Source organism: Glandiceps talaboti, chromosome 6 (genome assembly GCF_964340395.1).
Source record: "Glandiceps talaboti chromosome 6, keGlaTala1.1, whole genome shotgun sequence".
Taxonomy (NCBI): Eukaryota; Metazoa; Hemichordata; class Enteropneusta; family Spengelidae; genus Glandiceps; species Glandiceps talaboti.
In genome coordinates this window covers 19,886,300-19,902,377 of record NC_135554.1, presented here as the reverse complement: position 1 = coordinate 19,902,377, position 16,078 = coordinate 19,886,300, and the positions used below count along the sequence as shown (strand labels likewise).

General features: G+C 33.3%; 1 protein-coding gene across 1 annotated transcript in view; it reads left to right on the top strand.

Annotated features, from left to right (window-relative positions):
- The window catches only part of LOC144436742 (3',5'-cyclic-AMP phosphodiesterase 4D-like), a 64,600-nt gene that overhangs the window by 22,591 nt on the left and 25,931 nt on the right, over window positions 1–16,078 (top strand). The gene's annotated exons all lie outside the window — the stretch shown is intronic.

Sequence of the window (16,078 nt, the reverse complement as noted above, 5' to 3'; positions counted from 1 at the left end):
AAATAGTGCATGACTATATGCCTTCTTGTACATGCATGGACACAATTGTACCAGTAATTAGTTAAAGTTAGTCTTGTAGAACTAATTAAGCTGAAGATTGCAAAATCACAAAATGTTTCTCATGTTGAAATATTAATATCTGTAGGTTCACCAACCTATACTTCAAGCTTGAGTAATATTGGACATAAATAGATAATATACTATACTGTATCATGATTTGTGGGAAGTTACTCAGTGATGATATGACATACATTTATGAGTTATCAGGGGGTATCACTTTCACCCTCAGAAAGAAATAAAATATATGACCGTATGTAGAATATAGTCACTGTGGCATTCACAGAAATTATAAAAATACAATGAAAAGTACATTCATTTCAGTCTTATTGAAATGTCTCTAAAAATACACTTTCTAGGGTCATCTGTTACATTTTAACAATAGAGCTACTATACACACATGTCACATATCACCACATGTAGAGCTGCATATGTACTAATTTTCATTGAAGTATTAACTACTTAATGCTCTATTTTCACAGGTGGTCATATTATATTAATAAACTATAATTGGGATGTTTCTTTCTCATTGAAATACTTTTTTTTTGTTCGTCCCACACTCCCACTCATGGTTGTATGAGGATGAGGTACCATCATGATAATCTAGAATGTGTCATTTTTCAGCGGCTTTATGACTGGTTGTTGACTAAATATTACATCACCACCTACTAAGAAGGTCATGACTGACATACCTAGCGTTGGCCGTTAACAATCCGATTCGTTTTCTCTAGAGTTTTTCGCTACCTTTGCCCTTTCTATAAGATGACATGCTCCTCCCACACACACACACACACACATACGTTCAGAATTCAGACCATGATTCATAGAATTGTTACTGCACAGATATGGCTTTAAATTTAACACTGATTTGTTGTTTTAAGTGTCCAATAATATATTTACTGCTTTCTGGAAATTGCATGGTTACAGTTATAAACGTTTCTAAATCAAGTAACTTTGGTATTACAACAGATTCAGGGCTGTAGACAGTATTCATGAGGCCCCATCAAACACTCAAAGCTTCAAATAGGGTTAAAAGTCAATTGTATTATTTTACCTTCAGTTTGTCCTTTGTTAATTAACCCTTATCATCATGCAGCCAGCTCCCCACCCCAGAAATCTTTTCTCAAATATTACTAGAGAGCGATGCTGTCAAAATGAAAATTTGCTAAAAATCGGTACAAGATAGAATAGAAAAACAACTATCATGAAGAAAGACTTGTATAAAGTGTTAGTTTGTTGTTTGTTTATTGAATCAAATGTATAACATTGAAAGGGAAAATATTGTTGTCATCTAAAATTATGTACTCACAATTATTGCACTCACGAACTTCCATTTTATGGATTGGGAATCTGGTTCCTTAAGCAAAACACTTGATTTTTAATTTCTTAAGGATTACGCATGTGCTACACATGACACACTCACAGACAGTTCGGTCATAAAAGTCTGCAAACAGACAGAGTGTCATTGTTAAAGGGGCTCAAACTGAAGTGTATATGTTTTTGTTGTGGCATAATAGTGTTTGCTGCATATTGAACAATTATTCACTGGTGTTCTGTCCACTGAACATCACTTGCAATTCACTGTAAACTCAAACCTGTATTAAGAAAAAGCAATCTGATGACGTAACTTATTATATGTATCAAAAATGTTCAGGAAACCCCTGCTTTGAAATCAACTGTTCTAACAATGCCAGGAGACAATGTAATATCAAATAGATGCATTTACTTTGACATTATACTAGAAATGTATAATCCGATTTTTATGAAAGTATTTTCACTAGGATGAAAAACTTATAAGCACAACTTGCAATTATATATTTCTTGAACTGCTGAAAGAAAGGCATAATGTACTAAGAGATCATCACCTCAATTTGAGAATTCTATTAACTTTAAGAGGTGAAGTCAGAGAAAGTAGAAAAGGAAGAGTATGAATTATTCATAATGTTTGACATACTTGGGGTGTGTGGCATTCTGAAAATGTCATTGGTCATGTTTTGTTGTAGATGCCTTGAACTGTCGCAACCTTTTTATACAATTAAACGCTGAATGTAACATTTGCGCAGGTCTGAATTTCTATGAAGTCAAGAATGTAAGGTGTGTTTCCAGGGTGTTCATGATTCCATCTCTTGTCTGCTCACACTGTATCCTGTATTTTATACCACTAGGTAAGGTGTATTTGAGTGCCCCAGGTAGTGTGCTGGGGTTTCCCACTAATATTTTGAGACATAAGGTATGGCCACCTATGCTAGTTATAAAATTCCACCCCTCCTATTACCATCTACCACAGAATCATGCTCAATATCAAGAAACACAATACCTGCCAGGATTGGTCAACCTACATACATCCATATTTGCATATTAATATAAATAACACCTGGTTGTAAATGTTACATCCTTATTATTTTCAGATTTGATTATATATTCATGTCTTCCTAGTTTTAAGCTCCCCTATGGGAGATAATGTCGTGGTGATGTCTGTCTGTCTGTCTGTCTGTGCAGAAATTTTGTTCCACTGATATCTCAAAAAGTACTGAAGCAAATGTTTTGCAATTTTCTATGTGGCATTGTCAGGCTGTAACTTAGCGCTGATTAGATTTTGGTAGTCGTGGCTTGCATAATTAATGATAATTTCTATAATTAATGACACATAGTGAAGCCCTTTTAATAGTAGGCACCCAGTCAGGCCTAATCAGTCTTTGTATCTCACTTGTATTTGATCTTGAAGCAGACTTTGGACTTGAAGGAAATGACACCATGTGTGTGTAGATCCAGGGAGCAAGTCAACTACTTATTTTATTACATACTCATACATGTTTTTTGTACAAAAGTATGGGACGGCATACTAATGATTCAAATTCATTATTTTATATATCTTGGCTTGTTTCACTGTCAGTAATGTTTTTCAATGTTGCTACCCACAGTAAAGCCATTTAGTAGGCACCCAGCCTGGCCGTAATCAGTCTTAGTAACATCACTTGTTGTATTTGATCTTGAGGCAGACTTTGGACTTGAAGGAAATGACACTATTATGTAATAGTGTAGATCCAGCCAACTTCATGATACGCTTCGCCCTAGTACAGAACGTGAATGTACAGTTCACTACAAATATTCCAGGAAAATGCTAAAATTATATCTCTGAACAGGATCGTTTTAAGTTTACTTCTAGTTGATAATTCATCACAACAATCTTGTCAAAAAGAAATGAAATGAAAAATGAATAAAAAACAGTAGAACGGGTAAATTGTACTTTTGCATTTGAAATGTATAATTGGAAATTTGAGAACTGTTCTATTCACATGGTTGATATTTTATTGCAAAAGTACATGATTTTATTTAACAATAAAATAAAAGCGAGCCTCCAACTCAAACTAAGAATTTTTTTGAATAAATCATACATTTTCATTTCTATGTCATCTGCCTTAAATCGAACCAGTCAATCAGGAAAAAAAAAGAATATTAAATTTTCATCTATTCATGAAAAATTTGATATGTTGAAACCCAGAAAATAGAACGTATGAAACGACAACATTGTACAACAAAGTAGAAAGGTAATAAAGATGTAATACTGTTTCCTTTTATGTTTCTCAGTGTTCAACATTCGTTTTTTTATTGCTCGACTGAAATTGGATGATTTGACCAATGATAATTGTGTCTGATACATGGTCATTGCTCAATATTGTCAAAGTGTATAGAGTGATACAAATTGCATTTTATGAGCACATGTAAAGAAAACAGGCAGTAAATTGGAGAGAAAAAGATTACCTGGTTTGACTGTGTTTGCTTTAATGAATCCTAATATTGTAACGTGTGTATGGTGACAGTTTGTTGTCTATGTTAAAAATGGAAATTCTGGTCATATCCTACACTGTTGGAAACATGATTTTTGGAAAATGTAAATAGGACTTTTATCCTTGTATCCTATATACCAGTAGCTATCCTAACTGCATTTTGATTTGTTTTTAATTTTCACTCATTCCAAGCATATACAGACACTGAGACAGTCTTTAGAACCACTAATATACTATTAAGCCCCACCCTACCACACACAACGTGTCAAAAAAAAATGCAAAAAAAAATAAACTTGAATTAAAATCTCACCTATGTAATAGGGTCATGTAAAACTCTTATGATGACACCTAATTATGGATTCATCATGTGACCTGAGTGCAATTTAAATATATCTAATTATGTATTCCACCAATCAGGTTCTTTGTAGGGATGCCAGGAAAATTATACGTCGTTGTATTCTAAAGATTCTCAGTAGTCTTGAGAGCAAGCAAAATTCAAAAAATCAAAATGGCAACAACAAAAAATAGATTATGAGAAGAAACAAATGATAAATGAATGAGTAAAACTCGAAGAAAAAACTAAAATTTTATACTCCTACATGAAATTTAAAAATCATGTTCTTATTTTTAAAAATTGCATAATCAAAAACCAACTTAATTAATCCTTGCAGGCAGAAAAAAGAAAATCCATATAATTTTGATCTGGATGTAATTTACATTAAACTTTCATCTTAGACAGTTTTCGTTCAAATGCTCATTTCTCAACGTTAGCCTTCAAGGAACAGATTCAATTATATTTTCAAATCTCCTAAATGAAATTTCATATCGATGGCAACTGATATTTGACATTGCTTTAAGCCTAGCAAAATATGATCATATTAGTTTTTTTCTTATCTGACATTTAAAGTAAATTAAAATACGGCATTAATTCTTCAGAATTTACTCCATATAAAGTAATTTCAGAACATCAACTACTATAATAATGATTAAAACACTAATTCTTATTTTAATATGGAAGTGGATATTATGTTACATGAGGATGGAATTTCATTGTTGAACTTTTATGGCGTTTATACATATACTGTAGGGAGATATACATTCAAGTGATATTTTTGTGTTGTGCTTTTTGTTCAAAGAATATTGTCTATGAAAGAGGGTTGAGCTCAGTCTGGTTTCATCACAACTCCAGTACCTAGTACCTGACCTACTATTTTTTGTTAATTTTAACTGTTAAAAAAATATACCAAATGTTTGTCGAAAACAGTTCGTCTTTTAATTAGCCGAATTGCTTGTGTGCTTATAGTTGATGGCATAATGGTACTGCATACACAGCGGACTGGTTTGAAGTTACACCTGTGTGTAAATATTATGAATAAACAATCCATATTATTTCAATAGTTTTTTTTTACGAAAGACTGTAAATTGCAACACCAGGCAAATCATACATGAATGAACAAGTACAATTAGATATGCTCATCATGTCCTATATATACTAAATTTTTTTAGAAAATTTCACATCATTATGCGTGTACCAGAATAACGCAATGATTTAAATGAAGAGCAACATTTATGAAAAGAACAAACCTTTACAGAAAAAAAGGAAAAAAAATATTTCCAGTTTGTTTTATTACTATAGGTCTTCAAATAATATGTTTATGTCACTGTACTATACAGTTTCACAGTCTGTAACAATGTTTGCGGTTACGCAAAAATGTGCGTAATATATGCAACAAAATGATAATTTATGCAGTTTAGAGGAAGCAATGCATCCACCGTACGCAACAAAAATACGAAATATCTATCATCAAACCAAGTAACGCACTGAAAAAAAAACGTAACAGAAACACTGTGTAACCCATATACTTTCCCATCATATCCTTCAGAATGATAGTTCTATATACAACTTTGACTCAAGGCTAGATTTGACAGTAAATGTTCATGAATTCACATCACATCACATCAAAGGATGCGATATGACACAGACAGACTTCATAAGTAGATATTTTGTATGCCGGTTTTCATACACCGTTTTGTATTGATGTCGGCAATGGAGTTATACATATTCTGGCATTTCATGACTTTCTACCTGATAGAAATGTCGTGCTATATTTAATTGAGGAATCAAAACAGTGAATTTGAATGTCAAATTATTGATTTAAACACACTTATTTTTAGAAGCATAATGTGCAAAAGTGCCTTGCTATTAACAAATTTTTGAAAAGTAGTGGTTTGGAAGTGTTTATACTGTATTTGAATAGTTATGTTGTTGTTGTTGTTGTTGTTGTTGTTGTTGTTGTTGTTGTTTATACCTCAACCCTCAAGATATATTCATGTAATAAAGTTGACTGCTGTTATGAAGAGTATTAGGATTTTGGTATTTAAATGTATCGTTTATTATTCTAATTTTGTTTTCTAATTAACATAAATATGAAAATATGATTTTAAGATATTATAATTATGAAAAATAACTTAATAAGAAAAGTGGCTATTGTAATTCCGAGAGGTTTTAAAATATGAATATGGAAGATGCCTATTGTAGTACCACAAGCATGTAAAAAGTAATGGAAATAGGCCGAGGCATGTTAGTGCCAAGTTGTATTTTGTACTACCCCTGTTATACATACAATATGTCTCCCTTTGTGGTGGTGAATTGATGATATTCCCATGATCTTTTTTTTAACAATATTACGCTAAGCTTACATTCATCACACTCCAACAGGGTCACATTGGTGGGTTGTCGGGTGTGTGTGTGTGTGTGTGTGTGTGTGTGTGTGTGTGTGTGTGTGTGTGTGTGTGTGTGAGTGTGTGTGTGGTGGGTGGGGGGGGGGGTAAAGTTACTAAAAGTTACTCATGAAATCCACCGGGGAAGGGAAAGGGGGATATTATGGAGTGCCATGTGGCTCAACATTCATGCTCAGTGTTGGCTAGACAAGAAGTACCAGCATGATTAATAATATGCAAATGAAGTCATTAATATGTATGGATAGGAGGTAAGGGACAAAGTATTGGCTTACCATGTGGAGGACATGCACATACATGAAATACATGGTACTGAGTACCAGCAGGATTGCACTATCAATATCCATACCATGTGAAAAACGTTCTAAATTGGTCTCCAAATGATGGTGTTTATTGATATGTTTAGTACATACATAAAAAGAACCATAACCCGCTACAAATTTCACTTGCTAAATTGAAATTTTATGTGTAACGCTTCGACAGATGAATTCAATGTCTCAAATTGAATTTGAAGCCATGCAGCCTCTTGACTGTCATAGTACAAATTAAATACATCAGTTACAAAATTTTGATTGGCTTCTCTGTCAAACCTGTGTGAAAGTAATAAACTGAGAAATGTCACATCTCATAGTAATGATATGTGACGTTTATAGATATAATATCAGTGTGTTTTATAGCAAAGACTAATTTTTTGTTGTGGGTCAAAATGATAAAACTGGGTGTCTATTCACTGAACCTGTGATTCCGGTACACTTATTCTCTAATCATAGAATATATGGATGGAGAATGAGCATATAGCAGAGTCATGGATACAGCAAGTAGACAGGCTATTCGCTTTTAATCGGAGTTCAAGAAAGACAAGTTCAGGGTTTATTGAGTTGCAAACAAGGACTTTGTATGTTTTTTTTCACATCCTTTTACAAGTAGGAAAACATAGAGTTGTTTTATGAAAAAAAATCTAAATTAAATACCCACTTGTCATCCATATGGCATTTTGATAAAGATGGGAGATTTTTTTTTTGACTGTTAGACTTGCAGCAGTAGAAGTGACAACCTTGCTTGGTGTATTTGTCTAGCATTTTCACAAGTTATTATTTTGTAGTTGTATAATCATCTCTGTCGCCAAAGAGCAGCCTTGGGAGACGCATTACCGCTGTTTTCTGGTGAGATTTACACATGGCGGGAAAATATATTGGTTTGAGCACTGATCCCCAGTTTAAAGAGACAAGAGTAATTGTAAATAGAAGAATTGGTAGATCATTGCAGCTGGGTGTCATGAATCTTTTAACGTATGTTGTCCATGTGTTAAAATGGAGATATATAGGACATGAAGGCCGATAAATCTTGTGATTCAAAAATTCTGCAATGTAGGTATAACATTTGTAAAATTAAGTATATGCCATCGGATATCAAGATGTAAAAAGGAAATCGTTATCTCTACATACATTTGAAGTCTGTAAGTATTACTGCCAATGTATAGACTTTTATGCATATCCGAGGATCAGATTGTAATCTGCACAGTTCACCATAATTAACACACAATGATAATATCTCAATTTGAGCGAGGGCGCTGTATTCTCAATTTCCTGTTTGCAGTCTGCAATGGCTTATGAAATACAGAAAAAGAGAGAAAAGTAGACAGGGAAGGAAGAAAAAAAGTTATATCTGATTTGTACTCTTCGACTTGAGCTTCTTGAAGGAGTTGGACAAATCTCACCAGTGTGCATGGATTTGTAAAAAATATCTATGTTGTTTGTATTGAAGTGTAAAATTGACACGGATGTGTTTTTGAATACCCATTTCCATTGGTTCAGATATCAGTGATTTACATAAGAAAATAGCAGTTTCATAAATTTTTCAACAGACTTTCTTGGAAGACATACAAAATATTTACAAGGAAACTATGAAAAATAATATGCTGCCGTTTGATATGGCTCCACCAATGATAGAGATATAGGTATTACTGGAAGCTGCTTACAAGACTACCTAAGTTGGTGATAATTAACTCAATGTTGGAAGGTGTTCAAAGCGTTTGGTTTATGTGGTTGTTAGTACACTTTAATACAAAAGTTTTAACTTTCTTTTTTAAATTCTGAAGTATACTTTTAATTGTTACATATCATTCAACTGTAATTGTTAGCCTTAGGTTAAAATGTTTAGAAATATGGCATGTGGAGGAAGCTATAAAATGAGGAACATGGAAACGTACAAATCAGAAAGTGTTGAAACAGTGAACTGCACTGCACCTTGAAGAAGATGGGAAATCTGAATTAATGCCACAGACATCTGATTGAAGGCTGTAATAATTTGATGACATGAATATCGGTGGCTGAGTGGTTAAACCACTTGCCCCTTACCACTGCGGTCGGGGTTCAAACCCCATTCAGGGTTCGATTAAATTTACCACGCTGTAAGTAAGAAGAGTGTCGTTCAGTTTGACTCAACCAAACAACGCAGGTTTTCCCCGGGTACTCTGGTTTCCTCCTGCATTAACACTGAACCCATGAGGGATGGCCCTCACTGGACTTCTTGGGAGACAAGTGTTTATATACTTAAAGAACTATCCAGTATAGATAAAGATTATTATTAAAGATTATTATTATTATTATAGGGAATGTATTTAAAATTATCCGTCAAAGGAAAAATTTATTTGATTAGATTATTACAAGACAAATGTAAAGTATCTTGCCAAAATTAAAGTTTTGATGAAGGTATACTCTTTCAAACATTTTGCCGTGTACAATATACGCATCATCATTTGTTACATATCTGAAACAAGAGATGGTGATACTGATTTGGGCAAAACACAATATAATCATGCCTGTCTAATAATTTAATAATGAGTACACAATTTACTGGCCAACAATTTGCAAGTAATTTTACAGGCTTTTTTCCCCCTTAGTTAATCAATTACTCCCTAAACACTTACAAACAATTTCCTGTTCATTATGAACAATTTTGCCCAAAATTTCAGTTTTTTGTTGTTCTGGCATTGATCCAAGCTTCCTTATTTAGCAATGTTTTTGGTCATCAGCAATTTAAAGAGGAAATTTATAAATTTTGCCAGTCTGTGTCTGGTTTGGCTCAAAGTAAGATAATATTAAATGGTCATTTACGGTTTTTTGATGTAGTGTGCATTATTAAACAACGTTAAAATATAAGGTTAATTTTAAGTTCATATATTTTTGTGTGCAATTTTGAAAAAGAAAATTAAATTTAGTGTGATGAACATTTTGATGGGTGTGTACAGAAATACATGTATTCAATCTGACATATCAAATATCACCATATGTTCTGGAAAAACGAAGTGCTTTGACTTCAGTTGACAGTGTGGTTGTATAGCGCCCTCTAGAGTTGGGTCTTAAAGTAGGTCAGTATTCAAAGGTCACTGACTGGCAAAGGTCATATGAAATGTAAACGCAGAGGATATCAGATATGCAGCTGGCCATATTGATACAGGTATACACGGTGCATGCATGGGTCACAAATTATGAAGTGTATAACTTTTATTGTATGGTTTCTACAATGCTTTCTGTTCTTAATATGCGCAAAGTATGATAAATTCATATTTAATATACCGAATTTCTGTGAAGGGTAATATAAGTTAATATACATATGTCATTTATGCAAATTGTATAAATCATATATCTAGTATGTATCACTGTATAATACTTGTCCCATAACTCCGTCTGATTTGTACTCCGGGACATCGATCTCCTAGTCAGATAGTAAGTAAGTAATTTGTTTATTATACTGACATGAGGTATTGAATTACATCTCTGTAGTACGATCTCACAAGAAAGTGAATATGAAACCTCCCGCTACCCAATCGACTTTCAAGTCACTTTAAACGTGACCTTAAAGAAAAATACAGAGTATTAAAAAAATAAATGCAAAACATATAACAAGTCAAAGGTTAAATAAATAAATTATACATAACTAGCTAGGTCTGTATAACCTGGTTTTCCTCCTAAGGAAGACCTTGTCTATAAATTTCGCTGTTTTTTTCACAAAATTATCAGTAAAAAGTTATTTCAACTTATCTTGGTCTGACAGAGCACTGAATCAGATAAATCTCACCAGTTTACAGGTTTTTTGAAAACATTTTTCTCACTTTTAAATGGTAGAATAATGATAGGTCGCTGAAAATTTTAAGATGGTTCAGATGTTAGGAAAATACTTTTACAAATTTGCCAAATAACGGACGGTACTAAATTGTATACAGTTGTCTATGCAACATTTGTGGTTGCAAATTCATTTAGCACATTCAACTTCCACTAATCTGGTAATTGTTTTCAGTCCATATTTCCCTGAAGTTTGGAGACGATAAAATTACATATACTGTGTTTCACATTTTAGGATATAGAACTCCTAATTGCCACCTATACATTTGGAAAGATCTGACATGTGTCTTCCGGTTTGGGCAATTTGATGTAGTTCTTGAATGTTCTTGAAAGCCATAAATGCAATGTTCGTGATGTTGGGTTGGGAAACTTTTGAGTAGCCCTTTCCGGGTATTATTAGATCGACTAGACGAGTGCTATATTCCTCATCGAATCTTTCAGATCTCTTTCAAAGTAGAGCCCACATTATATTATGGTATCCAGACTATTATGTATACCATACATGTATCATTACTGATAGTAAGACCCCACCCCTCAACTCAAAACTTTGTGTCAAAAGATCATTAACTTGAGAAGTACGTACCACGAAGTTGAAATGTGAATGTGCCAGGTTACTGTATAATCTTACACCGAGTATCAGCAATTGATTGAAATTTAGTCATCTGTCATGGCTGCTGACGTCAAAGGTATACAGATTGCTATCACTAAAAGATACGAGACCTGCCTTAATTTACCACTGTATACTTTGTAGTGAGTGTGTTAGCCGACACCATCATTCAAATTTCAGCACTGCCTTGGAACTGTGCCAGTGTACAGGTATCAGGTTCTAAGTAGACGCGAGGATTCAAATTCTTTAATTAAAATTGTAAATCTTGACATGTTTATTTGCATGTACTTGTAATGTTCAAGGATGTTTTGAAAACTAGAACAAAATATTGTAATCTTCAAAATTTCAGACACGGATGTTTGTAAAATCTTACAGAAAGAAAAGTAATAACAAGAAACCTAGGAACGTGCAAGTTGTCAGCTATAATTTCCCTATGTGAATTCCTGAAAACAAAGAGTGCTTAGTAGTCAAAATACCCGGATGAGTACACATGTGCTACTATGCACGTTAATTTTTGACCAGTGCAGGTAGAGATTTCAAAACCGTGGTACACACTGTGAATGTTAGTCATTATTGGAAAAACTGTACAAATCTGTTCAGAATAACAACAAAAATCACAAAATGATTGTTTTAGCCTATAAAACTTGACATTTCGTTGATGATTGAAATCGTCACAAATTATACAAGTATGACTCACATCATTTCCATCTGGACAAAGTCCAAGTGATGAGTTTAGTGTGAGTGACAGTACTAGACTATAGAAGACACTACAGCTGGTAGATAAAAGAAGGCCAAGTTTTGACGTCATCCAGTATTGTAATGATTCAATGAATGACGTCCATGTGGGTTTTTTCTTTCAACTCAATCCTATGTGTTTGATTAATTCCATTGTCAAGTAATCATATTGATAGGCTGATCTTCTCATTTCGTTGGTTAACAGATCAATGGAAATGTAATCTGATATCTCTCTGTGTCTTGATCATGTCATACGGATTAAGATTTGATGAAATTTTGGTAACTTAATAGATATGACAAACCAACAACTCCACACCAAGCCTTGGCATGCTCTCATATTCTAGTCCATTGATAGATCAATTGATATGTAATTCCATACAGTCTTGATAATGTCTTTAATATGGAAGTAAGATATGATGACATTTCGTAAAAAAAAATATTATAAAGTAAAAGATATGACCAACCAACAACTCCACACCAAGCCCATGCTCATATATGCTAGTTCGTTGATAGATTAATTGATGATTGTGTAATCTGATTCAGATCTAGTCTTGACCATGTCACATGGATGTAAGATTTGATGAAAATTTTGCTAAAAATACTATTATTAATAATTATTTAGTAAGTAAAACTTATGGCCGACAAACATTGATGACTCTACACACCAAGCCCAAGCTCACATTTGAAGCCCAAGCTCACATTTGAAGCCCAAGCTCACATTTGAAGCCCGAGCTCACATTTGAAGCCCGAGCTCACATTTGAAGCCCGAGCTCACATTTGAAGCCCGAGCTCACATTTGAAGCCCGAGCTCACATTTGAAGCCCGAGCTCACATTTGAAGCCCGAGCTCACATTTGAAGCCCGAGCTCACATTTGAAGCCCGAGCTCACATTTGAAGTCCGAGCTCACATTTGAAGTCCGAGCTCACATTTGAAGTCCGAGCTTACATTTGAAGTCCGAGCTCACATTTGAAGCCTGAGCTCACATTTGCAAGTTGGTTTAACTTAATAGATTAATAAGTATAATCTGATATTTAATGTATTGATAATATAATATGGATTATTACTACAAAACTGGAAATTTTCGCTATAAAAGACTAATTTGCACTTATTTCAAAAGAAAGAAAAACACAAAAATATATCCTGACTAAAATACCTTACATGATCACAATGTACCAGTCTGGTAATTAGTCAAAATTAGTTAATCTTTGAGAACTAGCTGAAGACTGGCGTAAAATTACAAAATGTTCTCATAGCGAAAATATCGAGGTTTACAGTATTACTGATATTAAATTCAATATGTCAAAAAATATGACCAACCAACTATTGAATTGATGATCAGTGAAAGTGTAAAATTGTATGCATATATGTCATGATCATGTCCACTGTCTATCAATGTATGATTTTGATAAAATTTCAAAAAAATTATTATTAGCCCTAAAAAAAAAAAAAAAATTGTTTGGTTCCAGTTACCTGATGTACCCCACCTAGTTTTTCAATGCCGACCCTAAACCTTTTTTTTTTACATATTAGTTATTTGAGAAAAAAATAAAATGAAATTGAGAACTCGTGAGAAAAAGTGGATGCGGAAACTGACTTCAACTTAAAAAGATAATATAAAACTGTTCTTCCAATCTGTAATGGCTATACATCTGATGGGAAGAAACCAATAACACAGAGACCAGATGGAAAACATAACTACCTGAACTAGACACTCACTCACACATGAAAAAAAAATCTACCTACACATAGTCTATGTGTCTTGATGATGATCATATTCATGTTGTGTAATATTTTGATAAAGATTTCACATACAAAAAAATTATTTTATTTTTGATGATTAATAATTACAAAATTTGACAAAGCAGTCTGCTCACACTTAAACCCTAGCTGACATTTACTATCCTGTCAATTTAGACCAGTGCAATCATAATGTGTCTATAATACATCGATCATATTTAGTACCAGGTTAAAAAAATTATCAAATTTCACTGAAATTTTATTTTTTATAATTTCATAAGTAAAAGATTATGACCAAGCAACGACTCAATCCACAGCTATGATCACCAGCCCACACATTGTGTTCAATTCATGTGATATCTGTTGCAGTAGCACGTGTCACAGATTCAGCTATGATGCAGATGTAAATCACCAACTAGTGTTAGGAGATAACACACACGTACTACCACGTACATGTACTATGGAGGAGCCGGTATGTTATGAGCGTTATATCAAAATTATATCATGATGTAAAACTTGTTCTAATTTTGATAAAAAAATCAAGCATTATACCAATATGCTCTCCAAACCACCCCTACATTTATATTATATTTTAATAGTCAATTGAATGTTTCAGATTTCATATTTACAATACTGTATTACAGCTGTGCAGATTAGTGTCGTGGTATGTAGGACACCGGAAACTCGTGACAATTACTAACAAGATATACAATTGCATTTCGTAACTTTTATAAGTATGAAAAGGTGAGAGTGAAAAACCTGATAAAAGTGGTTACGCATATACATGTACACTGAGGTAACTGGTATATTTAACAGATATTTCTACTTTGATCGCGGAGAGAGAGAAAAATGAACTGAGTACGGATTGATGATCATGTGATGAACTATATATTTATATAAAGCAATTGAGTACCAGGTGGTGCCACTTATAATCATTACATTGAGATAGGGGTGTGACCATGCATGCAACCACATTACCTCATTTAGAGGTCTCGTTTAAAAAAAAAAATGGGTCCCTAAGCTCAATTATTCCCAGACTAAATTCGCCATTTGTAGGCTCATTGAGGCTAGCACTAACAGCACCCCATACCAACCACAATTTGTAGACCAGCACTAACATCACCCCATACCAACCAGATGCAATAAAGATTCTCTGCTTGCTATTCCATTCTATATATACACCGACCCATTTACCATTGTATTACATACACAGACAACCTTATGAACTTACACTTGTATATCAAAATTTACTATTACTACAGAGTTTCTAAGTCGAAAGAATCCAACAACACTCTAAAGTTATTGGTCTCAAATGTAATACTATCAAGATTGTTATACTTTTTTTTTAAAAAGGGGACCTGACTCTTAAAATTTAGTATCTTTCACTATGTGATCGGTGATGTACATGTACACATAATTGTGTGTTTGGTTTAATTATAGACGACTTTGTCAAGATCAACCAACAAAAATGTTAAACTTATATAGTTATACGACTGGCATGGAGGAGAAAAAAAAAGAGGAAAACTTTGCTGTGATATCTAAGCTACTGTTACAGTGAAACACCACTATTTACTGGCTACTGAACTTTATAATAGTGTCCTTACACTGTATATAGTCGCAATATCTTAAACAGACAGTGATATCAATTATAAAATATGATTGTGGGTGGCGTGTGAAGGCAACAGGAAATGGCTTTATATTAATAATATTTATGCCATCTCTGTCGTCACAGCTTGAGTGTGATAGAATCTGTGGGTTCTTTTCTATACTACACAGTGTTCATATGATTTTACTCATAATTTTCTGAAATTTCGAGTCAGTCAAAACAAATACATAATCTGTGTACTTTTAATTTTTATTCATGTTTTAACCTGTTTATCCTTGAATTCAATGAATTCTACATTTTTTAGGCTATTAAGCATGGAAGCTGAAATACCAAATGCTGCAGGTATATTTTGTATATGTAACGTGATACATGGACAATACTGGTTTACGTATTACATAATCTGATGAACTTTTAGGTTAGTTGAACTTGCACTTGAAAAAAGGACATGTATGTATATCCCATAATATATAACCACAGTATGTATACGTCTTTCAAATTTAGTGATAATGACATTGCTTTTATGTTTCTCAATAATAAAAAAAAACAATTATTACTAGAAGTATTATGAAAAGAGATTTCCAAACATCAGCATGTAGTTGTTAACTCGAACCTAAAAAGCTAGAAGTGGGTCATATTATATATATTACGTAGATTCTAAATCGATTGACTAATTTGGTTGTAACA